The 19,320-nt window shown below is 34.0% G+C and overlaps 1 protein-coding gene across 1 annotated transcript in view; it reads left to right on the top strand.

The window, feature by feature from the left end:
- The first annotated feature begins 13,676 nt into the window (after window positions 1-13,676).
- Window positions 13,677-19,320, top strand: part of LOC148630238 (prostaglandin E2 receptor EP4 subtype-like) — a 124,770-nt gene continuing 119,126 nt past the window's right edge. Inside the window, exon 1 of the mRNA XM_088563982.1 lies at window positions 13,677-13,700. The gene's annotated coding sequence lies outside the window, so the exon portion shown is untranslated. The remainder of the gene's footprint in view (window positions 13,701-19,320) is intronic.

The raw sequence follows: 19,320 nt of genomic DNA, 5'->3' as shown, positions 1-19,320 counted from the left end.
TTTGTGACGAAAATCGCATTTTTATCCTCATTTTCCGTTTCTATGGTGTTTTGACGTCTTAAAAGATGGACTTTGGTGATCCTACGATTAAAATACAAGGCATATGACAAAATTGAGATATTTGGCCATCGTTTTCTTCTTTTAATCGGTATGTTGGTCATAAATTTTTTTTTTCTGAAATAGGGGGGCTAAAAACGGGCCTTAGCGCTTTATCCATAAACCATTTTCCAACAAAGGATAGATGCTATCGCCATCTCCAATATTCTTCATCATAAAAAATTAGTTTTCAAAATTCAACCGTATTTCAAAAAATAAATATTTTCCATTGTCTCATACAGATGTACTAAGACAATAAGTAGTAGAGTTTTCAGCCATAAAAAACATTGCAGAATACAAACATTTAAGAATCACAGTCTTTCTGGTTTAGTCCTCACTGGTGATTTAAATATAATTGAAAATCAACTTCTACGTAAGGTAGTTTCTCATAGTCCAAAATTCAGAGAACCACAGCGCCTCAATTGGAAACATAATAGCAATACCATAATGGATACTGCTGAATATTATGCAAGATCACGGATAAATTGATAAAGAGAAAAAGGACCAAGAAGGCGAGTCCTTGTCAGCTTAGATATGTACCATATCATCGTTGGTTCACAATCTCAATGTCAAAGAGTAATCAAGGGAACCAAGGTTATAGCGGTAATCAAAAGAATGTAATCCAGGGACAAAGCCCGGACAAGGAAAATAGGCATACAAAACAAAGAACATAAAGTAACTAAAATCATACATACAAAGTAACAAAAGCAAATGAGCAAATGTGAGCATGGACCAGGTGCACCGGTAGGGTAAGCGTCCTCTGCTTTTCTAGAAACACCCGCCGAGTTGCTCATAAAAAGTCAAGTCCGGGGTAGACTAAAGAGGAAAGGAAAACTATGACATGTTGAACAAATCAGTTTTCATGGCGCAGATGGATTACCCATAACGATCCACGAGTTCATGATGACGACCATAAAACTTTTGTAGTGATGACTTCATTCTTGTAGCAACATAACCCTGTTCCAGAAGCCTATTTGTTAGAATTCTAGCACGATATAAAGAGTCTGCATAGTTATGGCAAGCTCTGGCATAACGTATGAGTTGTAATATGAACACTCCATACGCAGGTGCTGAGGGGAGGTTGCTGCGGATGGAAGGAAAGTTGACAATTCTGAATGTCATAATGTTTGTCGTAAAATTTGGTCAATATTTTTCCTTTACCATCGATTTCTAGGTGTATGTAAAGATATGAGTCTGACTTAACAGTGTTTGTAGTATCCTTTATCTCAAGTTCTTTGGGGTAGATGCGATGTAAAGATGATACGTCATCTATATAGCGGAAAATGAGATTAAAGGATATAGCTAAACGATATACTTTCTTTCGGATAAGAACAGCTAAAAAGTCAGCCTCATAAGAGTGAAGGAATAGGTCTGCAAGTAGAGGAGCACAATTTGTTCCCATTGGAATGCCGAATGTTTGTTCAAAAACGCGCCCACCACACTGGAAGACAAATATGTTGTCGTTTAAAAATTCTAGCATTTTGTAAACATCTTCTGTATAATTGAAAGATGATTTGGAATTATTTCTTACAAGGTGTGATGAATCTCTTCCAAGAAATATATATTTGTATCTAGTTGTACCATCTTTTTTGGAAAAACAACGATGAATAATGTTTTTAAGTCAAGATTTTAACTGAGAATGGGGAATAGAAGTATACAATGTTGAAAAACCATAGGTTTTAATGCTATTATATTCTGATGATAGTCATGAACTGATTGTATTTTAATTCACCTATCATATTGTACTTTCATTTTCCCACATAGAGGAAAAGCGTGTGAATAAACGAATCAATCACGTATTCAACTATCCTGAGACACTTGCGTGCCTTTTCTCACGACAAATATGTTGTCGTCCCTGCAGACAAAGCTTCAAACAACATTGTATTTGTTTGTAAAGCCCAGTACCTTAATTGCCTTATCAAGGAATTAGGCATAGATAGTAACACCACATAGTAATAGTAATGCCACATACAAACGGGAATCAAGGGAACCAAGGTTATAGCAGTAATCAAAAGAATGTAATCCAGGGACAAAGACAAAGATGAAATCCTTAACAACCATAAGTCCTCCATGTCTTCTCTCAACATTGAAATAAAATGTGAGGACTTGCCTTACTTGTATTAGATTTCCAAACTTCATAAAAAGCCATACAAAGAAAGGTAAAAAGCCGGATCCTGATCTTACTCCACAAAGGATATGTCAATTCACATTACAAAGATATTGTCTGCAATGAAAAATTGACAGCAGGTTGGTGGCAATACCACCTACTTTCATTTTAGCATTAATCATATGTGGATGCATAAAAATTCTAAAAGTTTACATGAAAACCTAAAATCCCGTAGTTCGTTAATCTTGTTAAAAATGGTTTATTTGTAAATCAATATTACAAATCCACAAACTTTCTAAACATCTCAGGAAAGCAAGTTTGCAGCATGCTTGATTTCCCCATTGATAACATATTTGTCACATTTAGAGGAGCTATTTCAGGAACAAATTTGCATTCCATTGTGCACTAATTGTGCACTTTTCCTAACCGCCTTGTTTTTGTATTTAAAAAAATCCCGTAAAAAATAAAACATACAAGATGTTAAATCCTTTAATTTCACATACAGATAATGATGATGTAGTATCCATTAACAACCCTTCTTTTGGTAAATGGTTATCTTCAATATGTCCTCCAAAGCTGGAGATAAAGGACATCTCTTTTGGATCTATATCTTGAATTCGACCACAGTTATCAAATCAGTCCCAAGAGTTATAACAAAGGGATACAATTTTAAAGTTGTGTATTTTAAACTGACTTGTACAGCAATATGTCTTCATCTCCTGTATATGGTGTTTATACTACATAATTAATTCGCTAGAACAAGTACTTCTGATTTCCTTGAACACCATAAATATTTGACTCCTGAATAAGGAGTATAAGGAAATGCGTATCAAAACATATCTTACCAAATTACCAAATTCTTTTTTTTTTCAGAAATTAGTCCTTGGTTAAAAATGTTCAATTTCTACTAAATCAACGGTATTTTTTTTTTTTTTTTTTTTAAATTACTCTTTGTTCTGATGTTACCACTGATGTCACTACAACATGAAAATGTGAAAATATTATTTATTCACCACTTGTATATTCTACCCGCAATGGAAGAGAGAGGTTTGGCGCGCTGTAAAACCTCGGTTTAAGGCTAGAAACCACTAATTCCACTTCCCATAGGCTTCTATGCTAATTTCACAATATTCAATGGCTTCTCTGGACTTTACCTTAACTTTAACCTGCAGAGGACTATATATCAGCATGATTCTACATATGTCAGCTCACAATCCTCAGAATGGCATGTGGGGTTAGCAGACTTGCAGTGCAGTACTGGTCACCGGAAGTGAAGGGTCTATAAATAACATGGGAAATCCCAGTGTTTTCACAAGATAGGGGTATATTTAGAAACCATTATGGAGATTAGGCTTCACATCACAAGAAGCAAATTGCACCTATAAAATGTACAGACATGTTTTTCCTTTCAGAAACTGTTTAATTGTTTTAAATAAGATAAGAACTTATTTCACAGCACTATGAGGAACAGAGGTAATTTCTGCATAGGACTATTTTTGCGTACGTTCCAAATGCTCATTGGTTGAATTGGTGGTCTGTAACCTAAACCCAACATTTTATTTTGTTAAAATGCCTGTATCAAATCATGCCCATTGCGGTACTCCTGTGGTGTAATATCTATTTTGCCAGATTTAATTAGGACTAGACTAGATTATGGATTGGATACGTGTTCTGTAATTTTGCTCTCATATATTTGAATGTCAACCCATTCAATCGATTTAGAAGCGATGTAGAACAAAAATTATTGTGCATATGATATATTTTCAAACAAGTAATGTGGCAATTTATAAGTGTAAAATAACCACAAAATGAAAATATATGACACTACGGACAAAAAGTAAAGAAATGAACATTTTTTTGGAAATGCAATTATTATTTACAACGATTTACGATAATGTTCTACACAAAGCACGGAAATCTCGATACTTACCCATAAATTAACTAAATCGTTGAACAGGCTCGTTGAACAGGCTCGTTGAACAAGCTCATTCTTAAGGAATATAGCTGAAATATTGCTGCTCGGGCGTTAAACCCCAACAAACAAAGAAACAAACATTCCTAAGGGATAAAGTTATGATTGATCTTTATATAGACATTAAAACACTATATTTAAAAGTTGTTTTTGGAATGATATTGATTGTGCCCTTATTGAATGACTTATGATGTACCGTGGTTCTCAACCCCGAGTGGGAAGAATTGGAATTGTTTTTACATACAATGGGGACATAATTTTTGTAGATTTAAACAGGGCTGGGGCTGGCATGTCAGTTAACTTCTAGAAGTTCTTAGTTTGTAAATACGTATAATTTATATTCAGTCTCTTTATTTCCGTTGAAACAAGCGACTCAGAATTTTTTAAACTGATTTTAGGTGTGTTTAATTGTGTTATATTTTTTCCACAGTGGCCAGATTTTAAAGCGATAGGGTTGTGATCACGCCAAAGTACTTTAACCCTTCTGCATTTTTTGCGCCGATCCCCAGTCAGGAATGTCTGGCCTCTGTATGTCTTTTTTCGTTTCACCTTTAGTTTATGTTTATGTTACTTGAGTATATAAGGGCAACTAGTTCGATGAACCTGATTATAATGATGTTTTGGGGCCAGCTGCAGCCTCCCCTATAGTATGATGATTTCCTCTTGTTCATTGAAGATTAATGTGTGGCCTTTGGCTGACATTTTCATCCCGGTGGGGTTTTTGTCTGACATATTTATTATACCTTTTCTCGTTATAATGTGTTCTTTTTTGTTTACTGACAACTGTTTTTCCTGAAATATCAATAATACATTTATCAATTTTTTAATTTGTTTTTTCATTGTTTTATAATTATATGTTGCATTAAATTTGTTTCACACATTATTGAATGTATTGTAGATATGCTTTCAAATTGATATAAAGCGTGTACACAATGGTTCACAATGATAGCTATTAGCCTGATAGTGGTCGGTAGTCAGCAGAAACATCATCAACATGGGAATTTAGCGGCAAAAAAAAAAAAAAATGTCACTTATCAGGACCAATAAACGACAATATATAAGCGTTATGTTTTATAATGAAAAATATACACTCGTTTTCCAAGCAATTCTTTCATATTTTCTCCTGCTTCATACAACGTAGTCATGGAAAAGATCGGGAAAAGTAGCATGTATTCACACATTTCTCTCCACTCTTCCACTTGCTGTTTGAGAGCCTTACCTGCCTTGTGGCTCCTATTGCATCATTCAAAGCAAACCATTTCTTTGACAGGAAAAGCAATGTTTTTTTGAAATTTATGCAAAACATTCAATTGAATCAGTTTATTTAAACATATTTTATTGTTCTTAAACAACAAAAGGATTGAACACAACTTTTTTTTTCAAATATAAAACGTCCTCTTGCGTCAGTGTATATAAAATTTGTTTACACAATTATGTGTAAAATATTCCCTCCGTCCGTTGACAACTATTTTATTTCCGGAAATTGTATAAATTACTTATTAGACCCGCTAAAACTTAAAAGTGTAAAACTGGAGATGAAAATTACTTGGAATCGAAAAAAGTTGAACCTCACGGTGCTCGCTTCTATGTGCAATGCTACAACATTACCGGTAGTATCCGCGCTTCGCGGTATTTAAATTATATCATCGTAAAAGTTGATTATGTATAATGAATGAAGTATTTTTCGTAAATTTTAATAACGTTGTGTATATTAAAAAACATACTAACCAAAATATGTAATTGCGTACTTTATCGATTTTAATTTCAACCATTTTTTATGGAAGATAACCTAAAATGTATGGTAAGCAGTATTCATCGTTGAAAGTAAGCGAAGATGTTTTGTTTCGTTTACCAAAAAAAAGAAGAAGCGTTCTTCTAAAAGTTACTTATTTTATCTCATGTAAATCAAATCAAGGTTTAATGTTGAATTAATCCCATTATAGTATAACACAAATATCGTCTTGTCTTGAAGAATTATCTATCAAACGAAAAAATATTTATAATATGAACATCACCAACCCTTAACCTAAACCTATACACGTGAATTTATGTAATAACGTCAGGAGATCTGAGGCACTTGCATCATATAATTTATATGGAAATAAGAATTATGTATATTTTCTGTCTGTGTGCTGTGACAGACTGTTGACCTTGAAGAATTTTGATCGGATAATATCGCAGTCACAGTTATTACAAGATTATTAGAAAAAATCACGATTTTTCCTTCTTGACAAGGTCAGGAAATGTTCGCTGATATGGTGAGTCTATAAACAGATATGCAATTTTAAGGTGAAAACATATTTATAACTATTCATAATTGGATCCTAAATTATTAAAATTGTTTGATAACCGGTGTAATATGTCATAGGTCACTTACATGACGATACATGTACAAGTATGTAATGACTCATCTTCGTTATCTGTTGGTGAAATGTCTGTGTGGTTCTTATACGATGTTTCTTTGGAACACATAAACTTTCTTTTATAATTAATTGATAAATCTGATTTATGACCCATTAAATCATTTAACTATGTTATACCTTCAAGAACACCTAATTACTATGGTTCATCATACTTACTTCTACGTAAATCATAAAGAACACTCCACATATATTCAATTCCAATACAAAAATGTCTCAACATGAAACACTGACTGTCTACTATAATCTATCCAATTTACCTACAAATGTCCAAAACGTGGAATCTTAATTCACCATGAACATGTGATATCGTTTTTGTACTTCGTATATTTCAATTCGTAAAAATATATAAAATCCAACTTCGATATTGACAGAAAAAAAACGTTTGACACTCACAAAATGTTTTCAAAAACAAATAACCGAATTGATTGTGAACTAAACTTGAAATAGTAATATCCTAAGAGGTTGAATTTATCAATTATTGGTTAATTATCCCCTGTGTAATTTTACTTTGTCTTTGTTTATCATTAATTGAAAATGTCAAATGAAAAGAATTAAGCAGTTTTGCCGAACATCAATATCATTCATAAAAAGGCTTTACATCATGTGTATTCCTTAGAATAGACATATATCCATGCACCGCCGGATTTGTTTTGCCTAAAAGTTAATTATTAACCGAACATATCAAATAACGCATAAAGTTTGTCAAAAATTTGAGTTTTTTTTTCAGAAGTATTGGTATAATATAACTAGCGTCAACATGTCATTCAAACAATCGGAACACCTCAGCCTTTCTAGTTACACAAAAGATAAACCTCGGAGGCACTAGGCGGGTGGATCTGTCCGGAAATTGACTGATCCAATTCTGCAACTATAGTTAAACTGGTTGAATTTTTTACCATGATTACTTTTTTTTCACCTCCTCGCTTCGAGCCAAAATTCTTGGATGAGTTGTTGTTCTTTATTTCTAGTACTATCCAACTAAAATTTTTAGCACCACCTGGTGGGGAGAACTACTTTGATTCGCGTATGACTACAATTCCGGCAATTTTTTTCAAGAAAAAATTCTCCTTTCTGCTTCCGAGGTTATAGACCCTTTTGTGGTAAGTTGGTGAGCATGCTCAATGTACACTTCCGCGAGGTAGGGCTTGGGTAGAACAAAAGAATTTTCCTCGCGAAAGTGTAAATTGAGCATGCTCTACGCATGCTCGACGACTATCCTACAGTTAGCACAAAAGGGTCTATTTTTTTAGTGTAGCGGAAATGGCCGAGTAGTTCCGATTTGTCATTCACATCAACTGATAAAAGTAAGGTAAAAATACCTGTAAAAATAATGCTTCGAAGTTTGTTTTAATATACACTGAAGTTGTCTTTCTTAGCGCTAATATGTAAAACCCATGTTAAAACGAAAAACAATTATAAAGAAGACATTATGAATGTTTCTGTTTTCACAGATGTGGCACATTTTAAAGGTGAACGAGTTTGTAATATCGACCGTAAACTTCTTGATTTATGACAAGATATCAAATATGAGCTGTTTTTCAAAGTCGTGTACAGTTTTAGTATTACTATGCTGAACTATATGAAAAACGATATATTGTATTGTTTTTAGTTTCTCTACAGACAGTAAGCATTCCGACTTATTATGTACCTCTCCGTCATCTTAAACATTCTCCAACTCTCTTTTTCTGTATAGAAACTACCAGCTTTTCATGTGATTGTTGTCTCTCAACGTTTTTTCATGAAAGTGCAGATATAACGCCGACTTCTTAAAGATACCTCGGCAACTAACACACATACTGGCTGCCAATATATTAATGCCGTCATTTCATTAAGACGCTTACCCTACCGTGCAGGGCACCTGGTCCATGCTCCTGGATTTAAGTGAAGTCCGGATTGCTCATTTACTTTTGTTTCTTTGTATATATAAGTTTGGTTATTTCATGTTCTTTCATGTGCCTTTTTTCCTTGTTTAGTCTTTATCCTTGAAATATATTCTTCTGCTAGAATTTTGGTTCCAAATACGCCAAAAACTAATAGAATTAGTCCAAGACCAAATCCTTTTTGGGATTCGGCGCTTGAGATATTTTTTTTGTATTGACGTTGGTGGTCAAAACAAAAGAAAAATATTTAATTCAAGTGCCGAATCCCAAACGAATTATCCACGACGAAGAGCACACTCACGACATGTTTACAATCTAATCTAATTATAAACAACTAATATTTCTCCTTGTTTGGTCACCTAGGATAGAAAAAAAACATCTATGGTTTATTTTCTACTTTTTTTCTGAAAGACAATTGGCAGACTTTATGATTATTTTTTTTAAATAACAAAAACCTTTGGGTAGGGGGGTCTGAAGGAGGGTCGGTAGGGTGACCGGAAACATAACATATTTGTAGGCTTAATATGATGGTCTATTTATTACTCCAGCAGTGCTAAAGGTTGTCTTACAAACCACGTTGCATTGAGGAACCTGTCGAGTTGGGGTAGTCCAATTTGCTGCCCATTATTGTAACATGAAGTCTACATCATAACATATAGACATTATGGACACGTAAAAGTACAATGTAAATGTAAGTACATTCCCGAGGAGTTCCAACGATTTTTAGTTTTGCTATATATGTACATGTCAGACTGCATGTACTAACAACTCTTAATATGATTTTTAATTAAACCATTTTTTGTTTATGACTTCATGTCAATAAAGTAAAGTTTGTACATGTACATAATAGTATAATTTTAGTCACATTCATACTTAAATATTTGTTAAAAAGGGGGGCTATTAAGTATCAAGACATTAATACTACACACGTAAAAAGAACTAAGAAAAGTTACAGGATTTAATGAAAAAGAAAGAGATTCTAAAGTTCATGACAGTGTTGTGAAGTATACACATGCGTTATGTTGATTCTCAAACCAAGTAATACTGGCAGTATCTCTGGATGTATTTTATACTGCTGCAAAACAAGTACTATAGTAAAGGAATGTTTTCTGATGACTTTAAGTGCAAGTTTTTTCCTCTTTTGATAGATAACTAGGACTTATGTAAAAAATAAGACCGTATATGTGTAAGTTCTTAGCAACTCACACACATTGACTGCTAATTTGGTCCTAAGGACGAGGATAAGGTTTCGCATCGAGGACTGATTTGTAAATTAAAGACTATTGGAATTGGCAATGATTTGTTAGAATGGTTTACTAACTATTCACAGGAGAGGAAACAGCGTGTTGTTATTAACAATTGTTTTTTCTGAATGGTTGTTGATAAGAGCCGGTGTTCCTGAGGGATTAATACTTGGTCCTTTATTGTTCCTTATCTTCATAAATTATATCGTTATCGAAAGCAAGTCTACCATTATCTTTTTTTGCTGATGATACTACCCTATATCTTATTGTTGACAACCCTGAATGAGCTGCTTTTACTCTTAACAATGACTTAAACAAAATCCATTTGTGGTCTTAGCGATGGCTTGTCACATTCAATTCCCGTAAAACAGAAAGCATGACAGTCTCTAGAAAGACCAACAAACATCACCCAGAATTGTACCTTAATAATGACATCATAGCCCAAGTTAGGTCTTACAGTATCTGATGATGGTGGGTGGAATAGTCATATTGATATGATTACAACCAAAGCATACAATCGTTTAAATATATTACGAAAATTTTAAGTAATTTTGGATAGACAGACCCTTGAAAAACTTTACATAACTTTTATAAGACCGTTTCTTGAATATGCCGATGTAATATGGGATACAAACACTGCTATTCTAAAACTCAAAGTTGAAAAGATTCAAATTGATGCAGCAAGAATAGTTATAGGGGGTACTAGATTAACATCAATTAACAATTTATACATAGAAACTGGATGGCAGAAATTATATTTTCGGCGAGAAAATCACAACTTGACACTAATGTACAAGATTTTGAACAATATGACGCTGCCTTATCTTCAAACTCTGATTCCTAACAGAATAAACCAAATCCATAACTATCCAACTCGTAATTCTGACCTAATCCAATCAGTTTATTGTAGGAACATAACAATATTCTAATTATTTTCTACCTTCCACAATTCGATTATGGAACACATTACCAAGAGTAACAAGGGAACCAAGGTTATAGCGGTAATCAAAAGAATGTAATCCAGGGACAAAGACCAGGCATGGAAAACAGACATACACAACAAAGAACATAAAGTAACTAAAATCATACGTACAAAGTAACAAAAGCAAATGAGCAACTCGGACACCACTAAAAACTGGGAGCATGGACCAGGTGCACCGGTAGGGTAAGCGTCCTCTGCTTTTCTAGAAACACCCGCCGAGTTGCTCATAAAAAGTCAAGTTCGGGGTAGACAAACGAGGAAAGGAAAACCATGACCAGTTTTCATGGTGCTGGTGGATGCACCATAACGATCCACGAGTTCATGATGACGACCACAAAACTTCTGTAGTGATGACTTCAATCTTGTAGCAACATAACCCTGTTCCAGAAGCCTATTTGTTAGAGTTCTAGCGCGATACAAAAAGTCTGCGTAGTTTCGGCAAGCTCTGGCAAAGCGTATAATTTGTGATATGAACACTCCATACACAGGAGCCGAAGGGATGTTGCAACAGATGAAAGGAAATTTGACAAATGATATTAAGACTTCGCCATCAGCAAAAAATTTCAAAACTCATCTCGAAAATGAGGAAGTCAAAAAACAATATATTACTATTGTAGATCACGCAAAGGTCAAATCCTACATACCAGACTTTGTCTTCAGTGTAGCGAGCTAAATAAAGATCTATTCGACAAAGACATTATTCCATCCCCATTATACCGGCGAAATAGAATCTGCGAACCACTTCTTACTCTTTTGTCCATTATATCAATCGCTTAGAAGACAATATATTTCAGCACTTCAACTTCCTGATCAACTGACTTCAAATATTCTCCTATTTGGATCAGATGAGATGTTTGATGAATATAACGTTGAAAGGTTCAAAACTTTTTGTTACAGAGAAAACGCTTCAAATTAACAACTTAAATTACACAGTTACTTCTTCTGAATAATTCTGATGATTCCTTATGGCCTGAGTAAATACATAGACCATTAAATACCAACCTCTTCGCTTGGCACCAAATGCACTTATAAGCACTAGATCACTACTTCCTTTAGCTATGCTGTATGATATGATTATTATTCATGATTTCAGCAGACGGGTTGATATAAGACTTTAAGTCTAGTTTCTGAATCCTGTGATTAATTTGCTATTGTTCATTTCATTATATTGTTTTGGTTTGGTGTTGAAATATACAAATTACTTAATAAATATGTTTAAACTAAGGAATAGTAAATGACAGTTTTTTTTAAGGAATTGAAATGGAGCATGCCAACCCGAATCTACCTATCTATATATAATAGTGTCACCGCCAAAATAGTTGCTGTCGTATATTTGTATGGTGCTGACAGTGGCGTCATCGTTGGCGGCGTCCGTGTCATCGTTTCACCGCAAAAAAAATTGCGGTCGCATATTGGTATGGTGCTGACAGCAGCGTCATCTTCAGCGGCATCCGTGTCGTCGTCGTCCATATTCACTTGGTTTTCGTGCGATGACTTAAATTATTGTTGTTAAATTGTTATGAAATGTTAATATGATTTTACTAACTACTAAAGGAATGCTCCTATTCAATTTTGAGTTTCTGGCCCCTACCGTTTTCAAATTAGGGCCATCCATGTAACTGATAGATACCACACTATTGGTTTCCGTTAATCTAAAAAAAAAAGAGTCCAGAGTTTGACCAGGCTAACGTACATAACGTGAAATTTTTAATTCTTAACATTACATATCAAGTTCAACACATCCATGCAAGTACACCTTCAAGAATGAAGCATTGTTTTGTGTTCATGACTTGTCTTATGGTTATGGTAAGGCTATATTGCATTTGTTCCACTTTCATTGATTTCAGTAAATATTTAGTAACATACGTTAATGGATATTTATCAACATATGCACAATTCAATTATTGATATCAATAAATGGAGACATTCAAGACAAAACGTATATATGTTCAAATTTGCTCCTCGGACAATACCAGTCTGCGTCAATATTTACCCCTCGGGCAATACCAGTCTGTGTCCACACTTGTTTTTATAATAAATATTTGTATTTTTTTTAACTTGTACTTGCATTAACATCTGCTTGCGAATGGAATGCTTTTCTTTTCATTGACACATTGGGTTAAAGGGTAGACAGTATATTTACTAATTTCGCAAAACAAGCGTCAAAACAATTTCAAAAAATATTCTTAATACAGACAAAAACACGAAGCGTCAACAATGAATTCAATTCGTCAATATCCAAGTACATGACTTGAACGTGAAATTTGGAAACAAGGACGATCTAGATATACAATAATGTAGCGAACAATAGTTACATTAAGGCCTGTTGTTAATGATACAACACTTGGATGTACTACATTAATAAACAAAATTGTGTTTAGTGTAAGATTTCTTCATGTTTTAGTTATTAGTGCTTATATCTCATTTTATAATTAACAAGGCAGTGAATTCATTTTATTTGATGGAATCAAACGATTGTTGATCATTCAATAACTCGAGTAATTATCGGTTGATCATGCGATAACTCGAGTTATTATCGGTTTAATTGACAGAGAAATTCATTAACTAATTGATTAATTATTTCTGAATGTCATCATCTTATGGTAAAGCCGTGATATTCTGAAACTATCTATAGATATATATTTTATTTTAAGGATTTAAGGAGGGTTTCCTACACGACAGGACACCTACGGACATATGACACCGGAGGTTACAGTCTCGCGGGACTTTATTCAGAATTAAATGAAAACACTGTAGCTATTATCAATCCAACAACTGATATTTTTTTCCATTAGGAATTAGCTTTGTTCTAATACCAAGTACAGACTCAGAGCTTGACATCGATAATCTGTGGAATAAAAGTTAGCAGTGTGTTCTCTTTTGTGGTCCATATATTCTGTAATTCCTAATTTAACAAATAACAGGTATTGTTTAGTTTGGATCTAAAAAGATATAGAGAAGGAAACTATCAAAATATCAAATTGGCTTCAGAATAGGTGAGTTGTTCCTTATCATTTGCATACAGTTTTATTGTGATTTCTAAATTGATGTTTGACATAACAAAATACTGCATTCATTCTTAAGAAAAAATAAATGCCCATAAAAATCATATTAAGGATTAAAATAAATACAAATATATTTAAGAGTAATCAAGGGAACCAAGGTTATAGCGGTAATCAAAAGAATGTAATCCAGGGACAAAGACCAGACATGGAAAACAGACATACACAACAAAGAACATAAAGTAACTAAAATCATACATACAAAGTAACAAAAGTAAATGAGCAAAAGCTCAGACAATCCATACACAATATTAGAACTGGTACAGTGTTCCTACTAAATAGAAATTACTTATACTGACTTGTTTGTGAGACGGAATTACATGACATTCTGTATGGCAGTTATGGATTGTATGTGTCTCGGTAGAAATGTAATATGCCTATTTGTCTATAGATAGATAGTCACCAGTCCATTATGTATTGACTGGATTAATTAATTGCAAGATACCGTTACAAAGACGTTGAGTGAATACATAGAAAAAATTTCAGTAGGTTTTCGCTTCATAAACACAATTTCCAGGACAGCACAAACATCTCTAGACAAATGACTTGCATTACTAATATCATCTACCAGTACAAATATGAAAATCAAACTTTTTAATTTTTTAAGAGTTAATTTGACTTTTTTACTAAAGTCTTCAAAGTCACTAACCGTTATATATTCTCTTTAACCGATTTGACTTACTTTCAACGTCCGAAATGGCACGAATGCGATATGCTCTAAAATCTTGGTTCCCTTGATATGATTGCGCACTCTTTCGTAACCGTGATGACCCGAATGTTTTCAATTACCCGGAATCAGATTAAACAACTGGCAAAGGCTTTATATAGATATTGGGGTCTTGATAATATATATAACCTATATACAGTAAATTCAACTGTAACGAGCCCCTGTGTTTAACACGGAACGGTAATAGTACATAAAGTTCAATGCTTACCGATCATTTCATCTTTTAATGAAAACTTCCTGTTCTAATACAAGCAAAAAAAACATGCATAGACATGTGTATGATATTTCTTAAAAGAGGCACGTTGCAGCAATCTTTGGGTCGCTTATGATATTGACCAGGGAACTAGATTGGGAACCAGATTAAACAACTGGGAATGAAAATTCATAGATTTCGAGGCCGTGCTAATGTATATGACCTATATATTCTATATAATGCCTGAATCGGAAACTTTGTAATGTTCAATGCTAACAGATCATTTCATGTAAACTTCTCGTTCTAATACAAGCAAGAAACAAACGTAGACTAAACGTGTATGATACTTAAGAGGTACATTTTTATCTCGTATGAAGCTAGAACTATGACGCTATGGCGGTAAAGGCTAAAAACCACTAATTTCACTTCCCATAGGCTTCTATGCTAATTTCACAATATTCAATGGCTTCTCTGGACTTTACCTTAACTTTAACCTGCAGAGGACTATATATCAGCATGATTCTACATATGTCAGCTCACAATCCTCAGAATGGCATGTGGGGTTAGCAGACTTGCAGTGCAGTACTGGTCACCGGAAGTGAAGGGTCTATAAATAGCATGGGAAATCCCAGTGTTTTCACAAGATAGGGGTATATTTAAAAATCATTATGGAGATTAGGCTTCACATCACAAGAAGCAAAATGCACCTATAAAATGTACAGAAATGTTTTTCCTTTCAGAAACTGTTTAAATTTTTTAAATAAGATGAGAACTTTTTTCACAGCACTATGAGGAACAGGGGTAATTTTTGCGTAGGACTATTTTTGCGTACGTTCCAAATGCTCATTGGTTGAATTGGTGGTCTGTAACCTAAACACGGCAGAGATCTGCAAGATTACCTAGAATATAAATATATAATAATGCAAATCATATGCGAATATAAAATACTGAAATTACGAGTGCAAGAAGTCGCTAACAATATTACAGGTACGAGATCACAATTAATTCCCCTCGACATTTCGTTGTAGTTCCTTTTTTTAGTGCGTTTCTTCCTGATTTCTTTTTCTTTCCTGTCATAAACTTTATTGCTTAGTATTTACTGCAGAAATGTAGGTCCAGGATCAAACTAACTAGGGATTTTGTTTTCATTCTGTAATTTTATGTGGAAGTTGTGATTTGGTCCTATGGAAGAAGGTCAAAATATAGGATATTTGGCAGTGGTCACTTTTCATGTCAACGGAGTATCCGAAGCAAAGTTGCTAAAAAATAAAAAAAAATGATGGTGAATTTGTCTTGCACTCTTATAGAAATCTTTTATACATGATTCCATATTGTGAAGTTTTATTGAGTTTGAAGCGGTGGATTTTTTTTTATATGTCAAGATGGGTCTGTTGAAATGCACTACGAAATTAATTGTGTCCTAATACCTATAAATATTACTAACACTGTACAAAGAAAACATAAAATATGATTGAGAAACATTGCAAAAAAATATGTTAACTCAAATATATAGGACTAAGTGTTGTCTTTTTGTATTATGTAAAATCTAGCATATACATTACTTTTGCAGAAAACTATTTTTATGTTTGAATTCTTCATAAAAAAGAAATAGAATTACAACAAAATTGTTGAATCAGTTATAAAACGGAAAGAATACGTAACAAATTGTTTGATATGTTTCACTAAACACACTAGATCACCAAAGGACTTCCAAAATATGTCTAATGAGAGGAATGTTGTATTAATCTCTACTGTCCTTAACAGAATATGGCCACTTAAAAAACCAATATAAAAGGCGTGTTTACTTAGGATGTAATATGTTGAACACTCTTCAATTACCCAGCTATTTGTGTTTTACTCCTCAGAGGATTGAGGCCTCTAGTCGCCTAACCCATTCTCACTGCTTCCATACTGCTTACAGTCATGCTGTATTTTTATTAGTACGTTAGTTCGTGACAAGAGTTACGACGGGATTTGTTAATGTGGCACCTTTGTTTAAAATACTCGACTATATTATATCTCAGAAAAAAATCAATATGATTTACTCCCAGGAGATGTAATATATGCTATTTGATTCTTTTCGCCACCATATGGTATTAAATATAAATTTCAATTCATAATGTCATAACAAGAGATAATCTGTTTTATTATCATAGTGACTCGAAATAATTTTAATTTAATACATGGATGTTTTAATATTGCCCATATTATGAACCCGAGATCTTTATAGCGACTGTAATGTTGCCGAAAAACAGATGAACAGTTGAGCGGAAGTCATGTCAACTCAATTAAATATTTGATAAATAGTTTTATTTGTAAAGTTATAAAATTGTAAGAGTTAATACACATAATATTTTCCAACATGTCATCTATTATTGATCATTGCAAATGCATTGTACAACTTTCCCTCGGGTAACAGCAATAACCATAGTTTGTATGTTTGTTTGTTTGTTGGGGTTTAACGTCCGAGCAGCAATATTTCAGCTATATTCAGACAATGAACATGAAATGGATGATAAAATGAACATGAAATGATGATGAAATGAAAAAGGGATGGGACACAAGGACAATGGAGTCGACAAATTTTGATTGCCATTGGAAATAGGGAGAGGTGGGTAGGGTCGGGCAATTTAGCCTCCTGTGGCGGAGCCCTATGGTTCCTACTCCGGGAGAATACCACAGTAGGGTTCTTTAAGGTGCGAGGAACGTGGCATCTTTCCCAACACGGTGCACCACTATGGTTTGCGGTCAGGTTTCCCGTATTATAGCCTGACAACCCCAGCATGTAACACGCCAGGGGTACCCCATTCCACCACCTGGGAAACACATCCCAGTTGCTCTGTGGGCAGAGCGCTCTAATCCCCGGCTAGGGTTATGAGCACTATTTAGTCGCCTTTTACGACAAGCTTAGCGCTGCTGCAGGCCTATTCTTTTAAAACCCGGAACTGCACGGGATGAAATAACCATAGTATAAAGGTATCTATATATATATGAATAATTGTTTGTTTTTACACCAACCTCTTTTTCATTTTATTTCATTTGTTTATCTTAACACACAATGTATTTATAAATTTGATTTAAATAAACCAGTTTTAAATATTTACTTTGCATTTATTCCACTCCCTACCACATCATTGTTTTTCCAATCAAACAATTTCAACAATCACTTCAAATTCTAGAATGATAAGTCTGGTATGTTTCCTGGGAATTGTAAGGTAACAATGTGATTTAATGTTGTATAACAAGAATTGATGAGGAATGAATTACTGTAAATTATATCGTCAAACATGCTTGATTAGTTTCTAATCTTTCACCGACAAACTACAATTGAATATCGAAGTCAGAAGGTAGTTAACTGCATGTGTATTGAAAATAATTGATCATTGTTATAAGGAAGTAAGGAAGTTTCTGTCTTTTTCAAATCTCCTCGTTGATGATTGAGTATGATAGGATAAGTTACCCTGGACATGTGTGTATGCATTGCATCACTTTTGTTAAATGTTGCGGTTCAAGCTTAAATCGTTCCTCATTTTCATGATAATTATTGTGAGTTTTTCAGTAATTTTAAACAGTGATATAGTATCCGCTCAGATTTGTAGATAAACTAATCATTACTAGCATTGCTAATAAAGAGGCAAGGTAATAAGTTCCTCTCAAATCAGATAGTTTGTATTATTCTCAAACCCTTATACAATGACAAATATAATTTTATTATATTTTTGGTTATTTCTAACTTGATACCTAAATACTAATTATTTTTATAGGCCGAGAATAAATATCGAACGTTTCCATATTTGTCCAGTGTGGTGGACGGTGCACCTGGTCCATGCTCCAAGTTTTTAGTGGAGTCCGAGTTGCTCATTTACTTTTGTTACTTTGTATGTATGATTTTAGTTACTTTATGTTATTTGTTGTGTATGTCTGTTTTCCATGTCTGGTCTTTGTCCCTGGATTACATTCTTTTGATTACCGCTATAACCTTGGTTCCCTTGATTACTCTTTTAACAATCGGTCGGCATTCCAATGGGAACGAATTGTGCTCCTTTACTTGCTGACCTATTCCTTCACTCTTATGAGGCTGACTTGGCTAGATCCTTCAATCTCAGCTTCCGCTATATAGATGACGTATTATCTTTAAACAATCCTAATTTCGGGGATGGATTTGATACGTCGCATCTACCCAAAAGAACTTGAGATGAAGGATACTACAGACACTGTGAAGTTGGCCTCATATCTTGACCTACACTTAGAAATCGATGGTAAAGGAAAACTATTGACCAAACTTTACGACAAACGTGATGACTTTTCATTCAGAATTGTCAACTTTCCTTTCATCTGTGGCAACATCCCTTCAGCATCTGCGTATGGAGTGTTCATATCACAACTCATTAAGCCAGAGCTTGCCGAAACTACGCAGACGTTTTGTATCGCGCTAGAACTCTAACAAATAGGCTTCTGGAACAGAGTTATGTTGCTACAAGATTGAAGTCATCACTACAGAAGTTTTATGGTCGTCATCATGAACTCGTGGATCGTTATGGTGTATACATCTAAACCATGAAAACTGATTTATTCAACGGGTCATAGTTTTCCTTTCCTCGTTTGTCTACCCCGGACTTGACTTTTTATGAGCA

The sequence above is a fragment of the Perna viridis genome, chromosome 1, assembly GCF_037379345.1.
Source record: "Perna viridis isolate PV_CMFRI_1.1 ecotype Kerala chromosome 1, ASM3737934v1, whole genome shotgun sequence".
NCBI lineage: Eukaryota > Metazoa > Mollusca > Bivalvia > Mytilida > Mytilidae > Perna > Perna viridis.
The sequence above is the reverse complement of the archived record's forward strand: the minus strand, read 5'-3'. Positions and strand labels throughout refer to the sequence as shown.